This window comes from Palaemon carinicauda, chromosome 20 (genome assembly GCF_036898095.1).
Source record: "Palaemon carinicauda isolate YSFRI2023 chromosome 20, ASM3689809v2, whole genome shotgun sequence".
In the NCBI taxonomy this organism is placed as follows: domain Eukaryota; kingdom Metazoa; phylum Arthropoda; class Malacostraca; order Decapoda; family Palaemonidae; genus Palaemon; species Palaemon carinicauda.
Window position 1 is genome coordinate 46,918,809 of NC_090744.1, and position 13,947 is coordinate 46,932,755.

Consider the following 13,947-nt stretch of genomic DNA (forward strand, 5'->3'; position numbering starts at 1 on the left):
TACAAAGTGATTTGTGACGAAGTGATTGGGTACAAGATGACCTGGTCCGCTCATTCTTCACTTTCTCAACACCCATTTAACGGTTTCTTCCTTCTTTTTCTTAAACAACCAATCTGTTGTTCTCCCTTACCTGCTCAAACCGCCAGTCACCTTCTCTTCTCCTTAAAACAGTTCTCTATGTATAAAGGTTTAAAGGTCTCTCATGAATGACAGGGGGAAAAGACAGCGACAATGCCGTGGAGACTGACCATATTACATATAGTCAGCATCCAAGCATCTTATCCATCCAAATTACGACCAGGAAGGGCCAGGCAATGGCTGCTGGTGACTCAGAAGGTGGACGTATTGGCTCCAAAAAACACATAATCCTCATCTCTCAATGATTGTGAGGTTGCAGGCACTACAGAAAACTATCGAGCCCCAATTCATCAGATCGCCAGACAATGACATTTCCTTTTTATCTTTTTCTCCAAACAATATTTTCTCTTGTCTCGCTGTCCTCCTTCTTGAATCACTATTCCCCTCTGCTCCTTCTGCTCCTCCTCAAATCACCACACTCTTGATCTACATCTCATCCTCCTCCTCAATTACCATTCTGTTACTTTCCCTCTTCTACTCAAACCCCCATTTTCTTAGTCTCCCTCTCCTCCTTCGACCACTCTTTGGGTCTTCTTTCCCTTTTTATAGAAGCAACGCTCTCCATGTCTGCCTCTGGTCTTTCTCCTCAAACTTTTTTGGCCTCCCTGAATCCTCCATTCTTTCAGTCTCTTTTTCCTCCTTATCCTCAAATTACCACTGTTAATGTTCTTCTAATCATCAAACTACTTTTCTCCGGCTCCATCTCCGCCTCTTCAAATCATTCTTCCCATTGACACCCTCCACTCCTATTAAAATCACCACACATTTGGCCTCTCCCTACTCCACCTCCTCAAATTACTACACTCTCGGTCTACCTCTCTTCCTCCTCAAACCACCCCTTTCTCAATTACACTCTCCTTATTCTCCTCTGACACCTACTCACTTGATCTTCCTTTCCTCCATATCCTAAAACCACCACTCTATTTTATCTAATTTAATATCTAATTACCTAATTTTACATATGTGAGTGTGCTACTTTACAACTGGTGGGTATGCCTATATGTGTTTATGAGTATGTAGTGTCTGTCTTTTTAAAATACAACTCTTCACTGAGAGTTATTCTATATAGGGATCCCAAAGGGAGAGGTAGATGTCAAGAGATTATTAGTCACTCGTGACCTCACCAGATATCTGAATTCATATTGATTGGCTTTGCCATGAAAATTAATCTGTGAGGTACCATATAATTTGACAATGGATGCATGACTGTATTTGTGGTATACTTCTTGAAGGAAAGAACATTCTTTTTTATTCTTTCCAAAGAAACATCTTTTTAATTGGTCATATAGTGAGAGAATCTCTTCATAGATTTTGCTTGTAGGAGCATTTTTATGGTACTTTATCATTGTTTTGGAGCCAGCGATGGTCATGAAATTCTCAATGTGATGAGAAAAATTATATCCCACAATTATAATTATAAATAATTTTAATTTGAAAAAATCAACTATTGTGGATTATCATTTACAAGGATTTCACAATTTTTTTATTTTCTCTGAAATCTTTATTTAGTGGAAAGGTCTTGACTGAGTTTTAATTTCTTTTTACAGTCTTAATTTTTCTACAGAATCATATGAGTAATCCATGAATGATGTGTGGAAATCCCATTTGGTCTTGTGAGTCAGGCTGCAAGCTATCTCTTGGAAAAGTATTTATTCCTTACAATGAGACCATGGCTCTTAGATACGTTAGCGAAATCTTTGATGGAGAATTCTCTGGACGAATTCAATGTTGTGTTTGTACAATTGCTTCAGATAGGGAACTTTTTTACTGGCAGCACCTAAAATAGCTTTTCTGATATATTCCGAAACCAGCCACGTTCGTTGTTGATGCCTGATATCCAAAAATGAATATGACTTTGATTTTAGTAGGAGTGAATCAGATATTCAGAGTGTAGATTATATTTTTTGCTCGTTTTTTTACACAAGGCAGTTTCGTTTTAAGCTGACAAGAGATGAAAAACGTTTAAATCTTTGAGATATTCAATATCTTTTTTTTTATTTAATAAGTACAGATCTAATAGCAGAAGGAAATTTACACAAAGTCTTTTCGATAAGTATAAACATATCTTCATACTTTGTAGGTAAGCGAAGCAAAAAGTAACTATGCAAAGTGTTAGAGAACTGAAGAATTTGGCTTCAGTAGGAGATTTCATATGCTTTCAACATCTTGGTGATAGGCGTAATCCTTGAAATAATATATCCAAAATTGGAGGAAATAGATCTGAAATGTTTGAGTATGTGGGTGAGCGTGTTCAAGCATTTTCGTATCTGGAGGCCAAATGACTGTGCCGATGTGATAGGGGTGGCACCGTTCAAAGCACCACCACCAAAGAAATCTTATGGTGCAGGTCTGGGATTAATTGGTACAATGTCGCACATGCAAGGCCTTGGCAATTATGCTATGACGGATTTTTTTTCGTCAGCCCTAATGAAGATATGAGAAGAACAACCGGTCTCAAAATTACCCACAACACGTAAAACACATTGAATCGTTATCCTTTAGTGTCGCCGTTTCTTATGGCTGCATACAGCACCCATCAGGGGCCAAACCCGTGACCTTCATCAGGGGTAAAATTTCAAATTGACTTTTCAATACGGTTCGACAAGAGGAACACGATGGTGTGTATCTTATCCCTGTATCTGAGTTTAGGTGTAACCAGCAAAAATTTTGTGCCCAAATTTGACCCTTGTCCTGACCTCAGAGGCCACCTATTAACCTAAAACCATTGACATGGGTACCAATCAGCTTGTCTCGTGATGCCCGACACATTCGTCTTAGTTCCGAGCCTCAAGCTTAATAACTTTCAGCTAATGTATCATGAAGCATCTTTGGGTGTGGTGCAGGAGTTTTGAGGTCCAAGGAAAAGCTGATAATGTTGGGACAGAAAATAGAAAAAACAGAACAAAGTCGAAATGTTTGAACAAAAATGGTGCTAATATAATTCTACAATGTTTTTGACTTCTGAGTAGAAACATTGAAAAGTATGTCCTATCACATGGTGTAGCTCCCTTTCACTTAAGGAGAGATCCGTTGTTGTTGAGTGCGTGTGAGTATTAACTTCTGCCTAAGGGAATAAGTTGATTGAAATAAGAGATGAACAAAGGACTGGAACTGAAGCACATATTGACAGGTAAAACATCATTCTGGTTGTCCTAAGAGGAATACCCAATCATTACAATGAAGGTAATTTAAGTACTTTTTCCCATTTCAACATCGTATTAGTGTGAGGCTGGCTTCTCAGCTATGAACACAATGAAAGTGTCATAGTTTCACACATTGGAGGACCTGAATTTATTCATGAGTGAGTATAAAACTTGTGTGGTACGTGGCCTTGGCACCCCACCCCCCATTAATTAAAATAGGGTGCACTAGTTAAGAGAGGCAAATATAGGCGAGTCATCTTGCAGGAGATACACAAGTTTTAGGCAATCACTGGAGACCCAGTCTTGTTTACTAGGAATGTTAGTTAAGAAAGCCTTCAGTGTGCGATGGATCACGAGAAAAGGGCCCATGTAAGGAGGCATCAGAGGTCACTTGCTATTGTCGTTGCCCAGAAAGACATGCATTGCAGAGTGTAAATATTTCGGTATGTGTTGCTTTTTGGGGGGCTTGCAAGTCTGGTGGCATGGAGTAAATTTCCCCACAACGTGATGTAGATACTGGAGATTGTTGGAGGAGGTTGCAGACAGAAAAAATTTAGCAAGGATGACCAACGGGTGGCCATTCACAATTTCAGCTGTGGATAAATCCAGGGTATCCTTCGGAGGGTCTGTAATCCCAGCAGAACTCAGGGAAGCTGAGTAAACCAGTTAGAATCACTGCAACAGGATATCAAAGCTGCTTTGAGGATACGATGAAAACTTTCAACCATTCTGTTAGTTACAAGGTTGTAGGCAATTGTCAGATGTAGGGTGACGCCCAGTAAATTTGCTAATAATGTCCACAATTGAGAGGAGAAAGTGTTACCCCTGTCAGAAGTAATATGCTCAGGGATACCAAATCTTGCTATCTACCTAGAAAATAAGGTAAATGTGCATAACTTGAACGTTGCAGTTTGCATGGAATGACTTCATGCCAAAAAGTGGAGCGGTCAATGACAGCAAACAGTGTCCCTGTGATGTGGGTAGGGGACCTGCTACGTCGACGTGAATTTTGGCAAAATGACTCAGGGGTTAAGGAAAGATGCTCACTCTGGAATCCGTAAGTCAATGTACTTTTAAGTTTAGCATGAAGTATAGGCTAGACCCAATTCTTAGCATCCTTAGTAATTATGTGTCAAATAAACTTTGTGTTCAGTAGCTGTGCAGTAGATTATCGTGAGAGGTGTGAGGGGCCATGGATAAAATAAAAGACCTGTTAGCATCAGGGGGCAGGTTGGAAGGTGGAGGGATGTGCAGGATATCCTACATCCGTGGTACCCTTGATCTTTCCATAGTGATTTTGCGAAAGCATTTTAATCCAATCCCAGGTGAATGGCGGCAAATGTGTCTCTTGATAGCACATCGGCAACAGGGTTAATTTTCCCAAGGATGTTTTGAAAGGTGCAGGTGTATTCAGCCGCAGCAGAGAGATGTCGATATTCAAAGGTGTACCTGGGATCGAAATGTTGAGTGAAGGCATGCACCAGAGGCATGTTCATCATGCGAATGAGAAAGGTCGTACCGTTTGAGAAGTGGTAAAAGTGAAAGAGAGCCAAATGCACTGCCAGCAATTCATGGTTGAAAGTAGAGTAGCAAGATTCCGCCTTAAACACTTTTTACTGAAGAAGGCAAATTGGCGGAGTGAGCAGTTGACCAACTGCTTGAGTACTGCACCAATAGCAACGTCGCTGGTATTGTTGGAGAGAAGAATAGGACTGGGGAACGTGGTACAGGAAAATGTAAACATCAGTGGTTGTTAGGCCATTCTTCGCGTTGCAGAAGGCTGCTAATTGAAGTGAACCCTATTTCAGGTTTCTTAGTTTGCCCCTGGAGGAGGTGTAAAAGGGGGCTAGAGTGGCAGCGATGGCTGGCAGGAACTGGTGATAATGTTCATCTTGCCCAAGAATTCTTGCAGTGCTTTAACGGTCAAGTGGGTGTAGGGGCGTTCTGAACAGCTGATACCTTCTCAGGGAGGGGGTGAAATCTTTCAGGAGTGATGCAATGTCTTAAGAACAATACATCGTTGGCACCAAATGTACACATTTCATATCGGACTATAAGGCCATTTGTTGTAGATAGTTGAGTTCGATGTGTAGGTGATGGAGGTGTTCCTCTTTGTAGGAAGAGAACAAAAGTACGTCGTCCAAGTAACATACACAAAAGGGGAGGACACCTAAGCGCCCTCCATGAGGTGTTGACAAGTCTTCCTAGCATCACAAAGGTCAATGTAGAATTAATTGAATGTGTAAGTACCAAAGGTGATGGTGATGGTGGTTTTAGGGATGTTTCTGGATTCATGAGGATCTGATAATACCAATTCAAACCGTCAAGAGTGGAGAACACCTTCGCTTTGTGTAATGAGGAGGTAACATAGGCAATGTTGGGGAGTGGGTATTAATCAGGTTCTGTCTGCATGTTCAAAGGTGTTTAATCCCCGCAAAGGTGAAGGGTGTCATCCTTTATCTGGACAATGTGTAATGACAATGACCAGAAGCTTGAGGACTTTTGGTGAAGTCACATTCTTCCCTTTTGGCGAATGTTCTTTGGCGACAATCAAATGATCCGGGGCCAAAAACCTGAATCTGGCAAACACTAGGGGCCCTGTCAGTGTTTGGCGAAGCTCAGGACGGAAGACGTGAGGAGGTGGGTGTAGGCATCTGTAGGTGCAATGGTGTGGGCTGAAACGTCGGAGTGGTGAGTGTCTTGCAACTGTGGGTGGGGATCTCAGATCCGTTAGCAGCTACCAGGTGAAAGTCAGCACTTAGAATGACTACGTCGTGTCCAGAAGAGTGACTTTGGTAGAAGGGAACAGGGGTGTTTAGGGGAGGCCATTGACATAAACAATTTCCTTCTTATAGGTTTTCTGGCCACTGACACCCTCAAACGTTTCTTTGCAGCAGCCACGAATCTGGAGTGGTAGTAGCAGAACTTCGGCTGATGGCCATCAGTAAGTGGCTGGAGAGGTCGTTTGATTGGGGCATGTGTGAGAGGTGGCATATGTTGGTGGTTGGCGGCTTTGTCTCCGCTCTGGAACGTAACAGGGTTGGTGTCTCTGTCCTACCACATTCATGTCGCCTCCAGTCAATTCTGAGCAGTTGTCCCTCATCTTCAAGAATGGAGGAATTGATGAAAGTCTTAGGTGGGGAAGTTGGTATCCATAAGGACATCGACTTTGGTCATCAGGTCCTTCAACGTGTTCAGGCTCAGGTAGATATCGTACCCAAAGGCCACGTAGCAAGCTCACTTCGCAAGGAGAGCTGTCTGCGGCAGGTTCCAAGCATGCGATACTGGTCATTTCCTTGAGGGCCAGCAGAGCCTTTTGGTCTGCCAATGGCAGTTGGTGAGTATTGCTCCAGGAGGTGTTTTTGAGTGTGTCACACTCTATTAGGATATTTCCATGGTTGCAAAGCTTATAAGAAATTTCTAGGAAAATATCCTTGATGATCACAGCAAGAACATAGTCTGCTTTTTCTTGAGCAAGTAAAGCCTTTGATACGAAAATGAACTTCAGCACGCTGGAACCAGGCGAATGCTTCTCCACTGGCAATGGTGGCAGTTTCATTGCGGCAGCATATTTCAAAGAGTTAGGTTCGGTGGACTGCTTTTTAAACAGGGTAGGGCCGAATGGGTGGGTGAAAAAGGTGGTGTGCATTAGTTACTTCGGTGGTCACCAATGTGGCAACAGAACTGTTAGGTTCTAACAGAGAGGAGAGGTGAATGTAAGTACAGTTTATTCAACAGATAACAAGCTTATATACTAGGAGCGGAGAGGAAGACTTTATCAGGTTTTACATTTATAAATGCGGAGAGACTGAAAGATAACAAGGAATAGCAGTACATTTTATGAGCGTGTACACCACTAATATTTTTGTGTAAGTGAAAGTTTTATTGTTTTTATTCATGTTTGTATTTGACTATAATCTGTATCTTAAAGTATCATATTATTTCTTAAATAATGACAGCTTTTCCAATGACACCTTTGTTTTTTTTTTAGTATAATAAAACCAAATATGTACAAAAGTTTCTAATTCTTCTTAAAACCATGATCAACAATATACTTTTGGAAATGTCATTGATAATTTATTAGCTTTTTTCACCGACTTGGAAATCCTTATTATTCATATTCCTTGAAAAATATAATAATCAAATCTTTAAAAATGGTGTGCCTCAAAAATTTTATTGTCTAGTTCACTGTGCCCTGAAATGAGAAAGGTTGAAAATCACTGCTCCAGCTCAATTAGTGGCCAAACGCGAAGGGTGGCCCCCAAACCGTCGGTGTTATGAAAAGTGACGGAAAATAGGCCAGGGTTAAAGATTTAAACGGCAGAGATGTTAAGGAAGATATTAAGCAACAATATCTATAAGAAAATACATTTATATACTCCTCATGTGTGGCTTGATAACGGTCGAAATTAGTTTTGTTGAAACTTGCTTTGTTTTAAATGAAAAATGCAACAATAGAAATCAGAATAAGTAATTTTTAATTTCTATTTCAAAAACTTTTTTTGTCTCTGCTTCAAGGAGCATTTGTCAGCATCCGATAAAGTAGAATAACATGATACTGCTGTTTATGGTAATAAAAGCGAAATAAATGAATATATGAAAGTATAAACAAAGCAATGTAGGTGAGCAGTAGAGCAGTATCGCAATATGGCACATCGCAATACCAGCCTCTGATTTAATAATAAGAAAAGCATGAGTGATCAAAATCGCAAATAATTTATGTTCCTTTAAAGTGGTGAAGTTGATTACATACTGAAATTATATTTTCGAAGTTTTATGATTTGATGTTACTCTTGTTTCTGAAATAGATTGGAAAAAAAATTCTTAAGTTTATGTATAATTCCAATACATATTCAATAGGTTTGATTATACAAATATATGGAAAATATCCCATAAATATGCGGTATCAAGAAAACGTAAGTGAAGCAGAACTTCCTTTTATTCAGTCAACAAAAAATCTCCCTGGTTCTAAAAAATTGTATATTGAAAAATAAAAACAGAATTCTGGAAACATCAACGCTACCCCCTCAACTTCCCGTCCAATTAAGAATCGGGCCAAGATTAATTAAGCACTAAGAACAAAGGACATTGCGACAGCGCTACTTGGGAGGAACGTAAAATCTGTGTATCCTGTTTCAAATGGAAATTCCTCTTTCATATTTGTCAACCAGCTTCGTCAAGTCGGTCTCCAGTGCTCTCCGGGTTTTAGTAACAGCTCCTGATGTAATTTTGTTCGGTTACTTTGTTAGAGGCTCAATGGGAGTATTAGTTCTATTTTATACAGTATACGTTATATCCGAATCCCCATTGAGCAGAATACTGTAGAAATTATTATTATTATTATTATTATTATTATTATTATTATTATTATTATTATTATTATTATTATTATTATTATTATTATTATTATTATTATTATCAGAGACAAATAATAATAATAATAATAATAATAATAATAATAATAATAATAATAATAATAATAATAATAATAATAATAATAATAATTTGTACAGTATTACTATGATATTATTAAAAATAGAGATATGGTAAAATTGTAATATGAATAATAATAGGAATAACTTTCACGATATTAATAATGATAATAATTATCAGAAACAAAATTCATATCAATATCTACAGGAATACCCAATAGTTTAAACAAGAAATATAGCACCAATTGCGAATGATGTTTCAAGGTAATATCAAAACATGTTTTTAACTTACAATGATTAATAACTCTACTATTCCAAATGTGATTTCTTCTTCTGCAGAAACAATATCTGAAATCACTGGGGCACCTGACTTCTATGCTCAGGAGGGTAGTGACGTCACCCTATGGTGTAGATTAAGGCACTTCACAGAACCTCCCAGCTATGTCTTTTGGTACCATGGTAACGACATGATTAATTATAATGCAGACAATAAGGTAAAGACTTAATCACTTTAGAGAACTCTCTGTATGTCCATAAAATATTTAATTATACAATGCATGAAAGATATGTTCATATATGCCATATGCTACCAAGATATGATATTAAATCACTCTGTTTTGCTTCATCTCTCTCTCTCTCTCTCTCTCTCTCTCTCTCTCTCTCTCTCTCTCTCTCTCTCTCTCTCTCTCTCTCTCTCTCTGTATATATATATATATATATATATATATATATATATATATATATATATATATATATATATGTGTGTGTGTGTGTGTGTATATATACAGTATATATATATATATATATATATATATATATATATATATATATATATATATATATATGTATATATATATATATATATATATATATATATATATATATATATATATATATATATAATGTTAAAATAATGGTATTCTTTCATTATGTGATAAGTTTATAATCTTTCTTTTTTAAGTTATTATATGTAATTTCTGATAAACTGGTAAAACTTCTTTTGATAGCATAATATAGTGCCATAAAAAGAAAAGAAAATTCCTAAAGGTGTCATAAAAATAACATTAGACATATTCAGATCTACTTAACATTAGTCTTTAAACCAGAATTCTTTTGATGGGATGAATATGAACCTCTTTCTAGAGACTGTTATCTTTACTTCTTGCTCATTTTTTTTATTCTTAGAACTGCATGAAAGATTTATAGAGTAAAGTATTTTTATCTGTAAGATCGGTTAATATTGTATAACGGACACTACGGATAAGAATTTTTGGTATATATAAATATATATATATATATATATATATATATATATATATATATATATATATATATATATATATATATATATATATATATATATATATATACAGTATGTACCCTCTGGATAGATAAAATATATATATTTTTAGGATATTTCTCCTACTGCCTTAAATCTTTCATTATTTATTTCAGATAACTGTAATTAGTCAAGGAGGTGAGAGCAAACTCCAAATTGAAAGAAGTAGAGAAAAAGGCATCTGGCAACTATACCTGCATGCCAGCCAATGCAAAGCCTTCCTTCGTCATCCTTCATGTTATCACAGGTACTTTGTGCTCTTCAACTTCCGTTGTTGTTGAGATTGTTGTTTATTTTTTTTTAGTTCTCTAAGTTTAATCAAATGCAATATTTCTATAATTCTTAGCTCATAACTCTCAGGTTGAGTCATTATACATGATTTTTTATTCTGATCTCTCCCCTGAAGTTAATGTAACAACACATTAGACTATCCAGGATAAGAAGTCTGACTAACACTAGATAAAATAAGATATTTATTTCTTTTAGAAAATACTGAGATTCCTACAATACTGTTCTGTTTTACAAGCAAATTCTATATCTCAATAATAATTCCTTTGTGAGTTTAGTCAAAGGTAACTTAAAACAAATGTTCACTGTCGATGTGTTTTCACGTCACTTCTAAAGACTTATTTCAGGTGCCAAAGAAGCCTGCTTTAGGGTTTCGTGTTGTTCAGTACAATTAAAACACAATTTAGTATTTTTGTGCTTCCCCAAGAAACTTTAATTATATAACCAGAAAATTAATAAATAATAATTAAAAGCGATTATAGTATTGTTAGAATTATATATTTTTAAATTTTCCTTGTTATTGCAAAATATTGCAATTGAGAAAACCGGGAGAAAAACGTAGATTCCTATTATACACACACACACACACATACACACACACACACACACACACACATATATATATATATATATATATATATATATATATATATATATATATATATGTATATATATATATATATATATATATGTATATATATATTTATATATATATATATATATATATATATATATATATATATATATATATATATATATATATATATATATATATATATATATATTATATATATATATATATATATATATATATATATATAAACATATATATATATATATATATATATATATATATATATATATATATATATATATTCCATCTATCTACCATGACACTTCACCTAATTTTGGGAGGTAGCAAAAATGATAAAAACGAAACAAAAGTGGATTTTTTTTTTTATCATTCCCATTTGCTTGAAGAGGGAGTCTTCCAAGTCTGTTTGGTACTGATAGGGCTCCAGAACCCACCTTTCCCCCATTTTTTACCACAAATGAAGCTTCATATTATGAATTCCCTACTGCTACTACCTCAGCGGTCACTCAGGTGCCCCGAGGTCGTAGCAGGTACTACCGGAACTGCATCACAAATGTTCCCTATTCATTTCAATCTACTGTATAAATCGCTCTTTTGACTTTCTCACGTCTATCCTCCTGTTACCTAGGGCTTTCTTCAATCCCTCCTAGGACTTTCTTCACTTTTATTCCTCACTACTCTAATCCATAAATAATATGCATCACAGTTGGCATAATTACTTTCTACTTCAAAATTCCCTTTACATTTATTTCCAACCCCCTATTTTTTACCATTCCCGTCACTGACCCCAAAACTTTATATCATCCATTCACCCTCTCACGTACATCTGCCTCCACCCACCATTTGTAGCAACAACAGAACCCAAGAACTTCAACTGATTTATTTACTTAAGTAACTCTCCATTCAACATTACATTCAAACTAACACCACCCTCCTTCCTCGTGCATCTCATAACCTTACTCTTGCACTCTTAACTCTCAACTTCCTTCTCTCACATACCCCTCTAAACTCTATAACTCATCAACTTAACTTCTGCTATGAGTTTGAAACCAATTGATTATCATACACAAATTACAACGGATTCACCTCTCACTCATAATCCCTCTTATCTCTCAGTTTTAAATCATCGGCCAAACACTTGAGCATCCACTCTTCTCACAACTCCGTCAACAAAAATATTTAACAGCCATGGCCACATCATACATTCCTAATTCAGCGCCACTCTCACTGGAAACCGCTCATTCATCTCATTCCTCATTATAATGCATGCTTTAGCAACAACCTTCTACCAATTCCATGTATTCACATCACATTCCACATTGCTCCCCTGAGAACTCTATCATAATTGTTGTAAACTCTTCCATTTGCCGCTCTTACCCATGTATACTTATTTATATTACTCTTCTTGAAAATACTATTATTTATCACCAGCTCTTGTTCAACATTTCTACCTGGTACACCATAGTTCCTAATGACACCTTCTACCTCTTTAGGGCCCACTCTGGAATTCAAGTCACCCATCACAACTACATAATTTCATCTATTCAGTCCTTCTACACACCCAGTTATCTCATTCCATAGATAATTCTGCTCTTTTTTTCCTTTTCTCTCAACCTGGCCAATACACACTAACAAAGGCCTAACATTCCCTACCCAATCTAAGTGACACCTCCTTCCATTCCACTAATTTACCTCTCATCCATTCCTTCAGGAATAAAAGCCCCATCCTCTTGTGCTCTTCCCTATTCATTTCCTGACAATCTACCCGTCACTTCACTATTACTTCCCCTTCCACTTTTATTTGTCTCACACAAGGCTGATACATACATCAGTCTGTCCCAAAAACATATTTCCAATCACGCATCTTTCACTCTCTATCGTACTTCATTCTCATATATTCAGACACCCCATAACTATAGTCCATTTCTTTTAGCGATGCATATTTGCACCGACTCGCAGCGGTGCCCTTTTAGCTCGGAAAAGTTTCGTGATCGCTGATTGGTTGGAATTATCTCGACCAACCAATCAGCGATCCGGAAACTTTTCCGAGCTAAAAGGGCACCGCCGCGAGTCGGTGCAAATATGCATCGCTAAAAGAAATGGACTATAGTGTTGGGAGCATTCACTCTCCCCAACTTCTCTTCTTTGATATCTCTCAGGAAATAGATATATAGGTTAGGTGATTCTCAGTCCCCTCGTCCTGTCTCCTATATTTGTTCCTTAGGGCATGCAGGGATAGGTTTGCACTAGTCTAATTGTTGTTATGATGGTTTGGTAGTTTGAAGTATATTTTAAGCAAGCCCTGCATACCAAGTTAACCTTACATAATCATAATCAACCTACATATTTTAGACATATTTTGTGACCAAAGAAACATGTAATGAAGTCTGGGATCATGGGATCATGAAACCAAGGAGAGAAGGCGACTCCTAATTATGCAAGTTTAATAAAGCGTCTTTATTTTTCTCTTTTTTTCTTCCTGTCAAGAGAGACACCTGCAGCTATGCAGCGGGCGGCTGCTCCTCCACTCGACAGCGCTTTCACCTTAGGGCTGGCGTCTGTGTTCATAGTTCTTAATGGCCTATGATTAGGTCTGTTCTCTCCTGTGACTGTTTGTCAATATTAGTACGCATAATGACTGCTGGTGAGAGGGTGTGTGAGGTATTCTTGTCTGTGTACATAATGTTTGAGAGTGATAGTCAAATATGAATATGCGTGTGTATATGGTTGTGTGTGTTTATTTGTGTATTGGGGTGCTTGAATGTATATAGATTCTGTAAATAAAAATATGCTTTTGAGATTAACTATTTGGTTGTACATGATGCTTACGAGAGTATTGGTGTTGGTGAGGTGTACCTCTAAGTGCGCCTGATGTTTGTGGGTGTGGAAACTAATGATGTTCATCTCTCATTGTACATTGTGAGTGTAATTTAGAGGATGTTGGTGGGTTCATCTGCATATGTCAAAAAGGTTTGTGTGGAAAAAGTGTTGGTGAGGTTTATGTAGGTTTAT

At 37.0% G+C, this 13,947-nt stretch overlaps 1 pseudogene; it reads left to right on the top strand.

Moving 5' to 3' along the window:
• The window catches only part of LOC137659762 (uncharacterized), a 33,378-nt pseudogene extending 19,856 nt beyond the window's left edge, over nt 1-13,522 (top strand).
• Nucleotides 13,523-13,947: the final 425 nt, after the last annotated feature.